This window comes from Elephantulus edwardii, unplaced genomic scaffold, assembly GCF_000299155.1.
Source record: "Elephantulus edwardii isolate Elephantulus edwardi_28Jun2011 unplaced genomic scaffold, EleEdw1.0 scaffold00227, whole genome shotgun sequence".
Classification (NCBI taxonomy): Eukaryota; Metazoa; Chordata; class Mammalia; order Macroscelidea; family Macroscelididae; genus Elephantulus; species Elephantulus edwardii.
In genome coordinates, this window is record NW_006399977.1 from 1,478,847 (window position 1) to 1,485,295 (window position 6,449).

Below are 6,449 nucleotides of genomic sequence, written 5' to 3' on the forward strand. Positions count from 1 at the left end.
ATTAGCTACAATATCCCTAGTACCACGACCCCTTTTAAACCCAACCTGGACTTTCAGCAGTTCTATGCTGATGTGCTGTTCCAGTCGTTTTTGGATAATATTCAGTAGAATCTTCTTTGCATGTGAAATCAATGATACTGTTCTACAGTTTCCACACTCTCTTGAGTCACCTTTCTTTGGGATTGGAACAAATATAGATCTCTTCCAGTCAGTTGGCCAAATGGCTGTTTTCCCGATTTCTTGGCACACCAACAGTAGTTTTTCTTAATAGAGTTCAGGGTTTGACTGATTTTCATATATGTGAATTGTGAACCTAAGTAAAATTAAATCCTTGACAGCTTTGATATTTTCTCCATTTATCATGATGTTGCTCTTGTCCCAGTAGTGAGTAGTTTAGTTTTCTTCATTTTGAGATTCAGTATCTTCTATAGTCTGCACTTACTCCATAACTGCTTTAAATCTTCCTTTCCATCAAGTCCTTTGGGTCCTTTATACATCACAGATTAATGAGCCTTCCTTCCTAAGTACTTTTTGACATGTTCTTCAATATACATTAGCTTCTCAGATTACTTGCACAGCATATACATTGAGTAAATGTCGTAAAAGAGTACATATTTGACACACACAGTTCTTGATTTTTAAAAGTGCACTATTCCATTATTTTGTTCAAACAACTGCCTCCCTTGTGGTTTATGTACATATGATATATGAACACAATTAAGTGTCCTAGAGTTTCCATTCTTTGCTGTTACTCATAATTTCTTTTAATCCACACAGTATTTTGCATAGTCAATAAAGCACAGGTAAGCATCTTTCTGGAATTCTGTACTTTCAGCAAAGACAGATATGACATCATCAATGACATCTATCATCTGTATTCTCTTCAGAATCCAGCTTGAATTTTGTTTTTCAACTCCTTTACCAGTGTACTGCTGCAACCATTTTTTACCATCATCAAAATTCTACTTGTGTGCAACATGTGGTAAATTTTTCACTCTTTGATTTACCTTTGTTTGAAGTCGTCAGAAATATGAATCTCTTCCAGACAGTTTGCCTTGTATCATCCAAAGTTCTTCACATAGAAAAATGAGCGCACCCAATGCTAAATATGTTTTTTAAAACATCTCAGTTGGTATTCCATCAATTCCTGTAGTTTGTTAATGCCCGAAGTATACTTTGGACCTTTTCCTATCATACCATGGATTCTAGATCATATGCTTGCTCTCAAAATAACTGAACATTGACCAATTCTTTTGATTACAGAAACTCTGTGTTTTCTTTCTAATCCTATGCCTATCCTGTACCATTCTCATAATTTCTGATATACTTGAGCCCATTGCTTCAGTCATTTTGTCAGTCCATCTTATCGAGCTCTCCTCTTTCCAAGAATGATGTCCTTTGCCAAATACTGGTTCCTCCTAACAACATGCCCAGCGTATGTGAGACAAAACTTTACCCTCTAAGGTGCCTTTAAGGAGCACCCTGGCTGTACCTTCTCTACAACGTATGTTTTGTTTTCTTGGCAGTCTATGAGATACTCAGAACTCTTCTGCCACTCAAACATATCAATTCTTCTTTTGTCATCCTTAGTCATTGTCCAAGTTTCAGGTGCATAGCAAGTAATTGAAAAAATCCATGACTTGAATCAGATGTACCTTAAACTGATGTCTTTGTTTCTTAACACCTTGGAGAGGTCCTTGACAGATTGGAGATTTCCCCAATGCACACATCTTTTCTTTACTGCTGAAACCAAGGATACTGATTGTGGATTCAAGAAAAATTAAATCATTAATGGCTTTAATCTTTTCTCCATCTATCATGATGTTGCCTATTGGCCCAATAGTGAGGCTTTTTTTCTTAGTGAAGTTTGTTCTCTCATGTGTAGTAGATTTAATTCCTGTATATTCTATCTTACTCAACTCTGAAATCCTCACAATCCCAGCTGTGCTTAAATTCATTATTGCATTCACTGTGTCAGTCATTCTGTGCCTAAAGGTCTTTCTCTTTTTTTGCTGACCTCTACTTTCTCAGGGATGACATTTGCAGGGACTGACCTTGACAACATGCTTCAATTATGTGAGATGAAGTCTTACCATCCTTGTTACTAAGGAAAATTCAGTTATACTTTTCCCAAGACATATTTATTTGATCTTTTGACAATCTTATGACATATTTAATATTCTTCATCAGCACAGTTCAAATATTAAGTTTTCTTTTTGTTTAAAGCATGGCAGAGAGAGACCGCAAAGTGGATTGCTAATTAAAATGCCATTTATTATCTTTGGCTTTATGAGGTGTGCCTACCAAAGGATTTAAATTAGCATTGTTGTTGTTAGGTGCCATTGAGCTCACATCAATCCATAGCATTCCTGTGTATAACAAAACAAAACAGTGCCAAATCCAGCACTGTCTGCTGTACTAAGTCCATTGTTGCAGTCACTGTGTCAGTCCAGCTCATGGAGCTTTTCATGGAGCTTGCATTTCCACTCTTCCAACAATGGCATTTTCTTCCAGGAACTGGTTCTTCCTGATAATATGCTCAAAGTATCTGAAATCAAGCCTCACTAGTGGCCTACTGAGCAAGGAGCTGTACTGCCAACCCAAAGACAAGTGATTCGAATCCATCAGCTCCTCCAAGGGAAAAAGATGAGCACTATCTTCCCATGCAATTTGTTGTTTGCTGCCAGTGAGTATGACTCACAGTTATGAATAACAGATATGAACCCTGACTTAGACTGTGCCATCCTCAACAGCCTCTGACATACTCAAGCCCATTGCTTCAGTCATTGTGTCAGTCTACCTAGTTGAGGGTCTTCCTCTCTTTTCCCACCTCTTCACCTTTCCTAGGAATGGTGTCCCTCTCAAAGCAATAACCTCCATAATGTCCCTCTCCAAGGATTAACTTCTCTTAGCAACATGCCCAAAATATGAGGTGAAGCTTTATCATTTTTGCCTTCAATAATTATCTTGACTGTACCTTCTCTAAGACATAACTATTTTTCTTTTGGCAGTCCATAGAATACTTAGCACTCTTCTCCAATACCACAGTTAAGAAGCATAAATTCTTCTGTAATCCTTATTCATTGTCCAGCTTTCAGATGCATAGCAGTGACTGAAAAGACCCAGTCCTCTAACAGACATCATTGCTCTTCAATAATTTGGATAGGTCCTGACCACAGAATTCCACAGTGTAGTACATCTCTTGATCTCCTGACTGCTGGTAACAATTGTATTGATTGCAGATCCAAATAAGACAAAGTAACTGACAGTCTCAATCTCTTCTCCATCTATCATGATGTTGCCTATCAGTCCAGTGATGAGAATTATTGTTTTCTTGAGAATATGTAGTCCATATTGAAGGCTACAGAGTTTAAACTTCTGTAGCAAGTGCATCAAGTCCTCCTGACTTTCAGCAAGCAAGGGTGTGTCATCTACATAATGCAGGTTGTTTACGAGTCTTCCTCCAGTCCTGATGCCATATTCTTTTTCATAAAGTCCAGCCTCATGTATGACCTGTTCCAAATATAGATGGGAAAGGTATGAAGAAGTGCATCTTTGATGCACTCTTTTCTTAATTTTGAACCATGACATGTTTCCTTGATCTATTTGAAATACTGCTTCCTGGTCTAAGTATATAGGTTTTGCCTGAGTACAATTAAGTATTCAAGGATTCCTTTTCTTTTCAGTTTTTTCCACAGTTTGTTATGATCCATACAATAAAATGCCATAGCCAATAAAGCACCAATAGATATTTTGGTATTCTTTACTTTCATCAGGATGCATATGACATCAATAATCATATTCTTGGTGCCATAGCCTCTTCTATATCTGACTAGAACATCTGCCAGTTCCCTGTCTATGTGCTGTTCTAGAAATTTTTAAATGATCTTCAGCAGTATTTTGATTGCATGTGGTGCTAATGATACTGTTCAATAAATTCCAACATTCTGTTGGATCCCTTTTCTTGGGAATGAGAATAAACACAGATCTCTTCCAGTCAGCTAGCCAGACAGTTGTCCTCCAAATTTCCTGGCATAGACTGATGAGCATGTTCAGGGCTGCACTTTGATTTGAAGTATGTCAATTGATAGCCCATCAATTCCTGAGGGCTTATTTTTGCCAATGCCTTCAGTGCAGTTTGAATTTCTTTCTTCATTTTCACTGGCTCTTGATCATAAGGTACTTCCTGAAATATTTCCGTATTGGCCAATGCTTTTTGGTACAGTGACTCTGTGTATTCCCCTCCATCTTTTAGTGTTGCCTAGATCATTCAAGATTTTGCCCATAGTATTGCAACACGAGGCTTCAATTTGATTGTCAGTTCCTGTAGTTGAAAAATGCTGAGTGAGTTCTTCCACTTTTATTCTCCAATTCTAGGTATCTGCACATAAATATTAATGTTTGTTTTTTTAATTAAGTGACACCATTCCTCTTCAATTCACTGTTCCAGGCCTAGTAGTTCATAAGATTATCTGATTCAAAATGGCCAGAACAGTCTGTCTCAGCTCACTAATTCCTCAGATGTCTGTCTTTACATACTTCATTTCATTTTTAACAATTTTCAATTGTCTTAAATTCATACTACGTACATTCCACATTCCAATTATTAATAAGTGTTTCAAACTGTGTCTCTTAATTTTGAAGATTTTTGTAATCAACAAATGAAGATCTTTTATTTAGTGAGTTTTACTCTAGCCAATTATTTTGGTAGACTTTACTTTGAAAAGGCAGCTCTAACCCAGTTGTATTTTGAGTGCCTACCAACCTGGGGGACTCATCTTCAGGCACTGTATTGAACAATATGCTATTCATAGAATTTTCGAGGGCTGGTTATTTTAGAAGTGGATTGCCAGTCCTGCTTCTTAGTCTCACTTACTGCGGAAACTCTACTGAAACCTGTGCACCATGACTGACCTAGCTGGTTTCTTAAATACTGATGGTATATCTTCCTGCATCACACCACCACCTAACTGAGATACTAAATGAGGTGTTTCAGCAAACATATGCAACCCTAGGAGAGCTTAATAAGCTATACTAAGACATTTTGAAGACAGATTGCTGGCCAACTGACTGGAATAGATTAGAATTTGTTCTTTTTTTTTTTTCTTAAAAAAAAAAGTAACCCAACAGTGTGAAATTATCACATAATATTATTAATATCACACACAATTAAAATCTTACAGAAGAGAATTTTTAAAAGATGAAGCAATTGAATCATATATTATTTTCAAAGATACACATTTTTGTTTCATTTCTTTCCAATTATTTTAGCCTTCATCAAAAGTGGCTTATTAAAATCTCAACAACCAGCCTTATGCAGATGATACAACTTGCTTGCTGAAACTGAGGACGACCTTTAGCACTTGATGCAGAAGGCAAAGGACTGCATCCTTCAATACGAATTGAAGCTCAACATCAAGAAGACAAAGATTGTCATCACTGGGCCGATTAACAGCATCATGATAGACAGTAAAGAGACTGAGACTGTTAACAGCTTTAGTTTGCTTGATTCCACAATCAACACTATTGGTACCAGTGTCAAGGAAATAAAAAAATGAATTTCACTGGGAAAGTGTGCTGTCAGGGACATCTCCAGAGTACTGAAGAACAATGATATCAATCTGGAGACTAAGGTGTGCCAAGTGATTGAGGCCATAGTCTTCAAAATTACTTGCTATGCATCAGAAAGCTGGACAATGACTAAAGATGATAGAGGGAGAATTCATGTCTTTGAATTGTGGTGCTGGAGAAGAGTATTGAATATACCATGTACTACTAAGAGAAAAACAGGTTCATCTTGGAAAGTGTGAAACCCGGCGGCTCCTACGTCGGGCATGTTCCGAGGAGGGACCAGTCCTTGGAGAGGGACATTATGCTTGGGAGGGTGGAAGGACAATGCAGGAGGGGAAGACCCTTAATGAAATGGATTGACTCAGTGACTTGACTGGGGTAATGGGGGGTAGGTGTGTTAGAGACAATAAGGTTGGCTCATTATAGAACAGGATTCAGAGCTGTTATAGAGTCACTATGAGTCACAGGCAACTTGATGGCACATGAAAACAACAACTACGTTTGTGGCGCTATTTCCTCTTCAATTCTTTTAAGGTTTGAAACAAGTATTTTGGATTTTTTTTTATTGGGTAAAATAATTATTATGAGTATGCTCATTTAATTCTTCAATCATTATATAATAATGTCTTTTTTTTATCTTGGTTTTTCTTTTTTGCCTTGAAATTTATTTTATCAGAAATTATATTGCCAGTCAAGCTCATTTTTTGGCTGTCATTTGAATGATAGCATGTTTTTCTAGTCTATGATTGATAATTTATCTTTGTCTTGTCTAAGTTGTGTCTCACATAGACAGCATATTAATGAGCCATACTTTCATACTCGTTTTGCTACTGTGTGTCTTGATTAGTGCATTTGGTCCATTTGTAGTCAGTGTATTT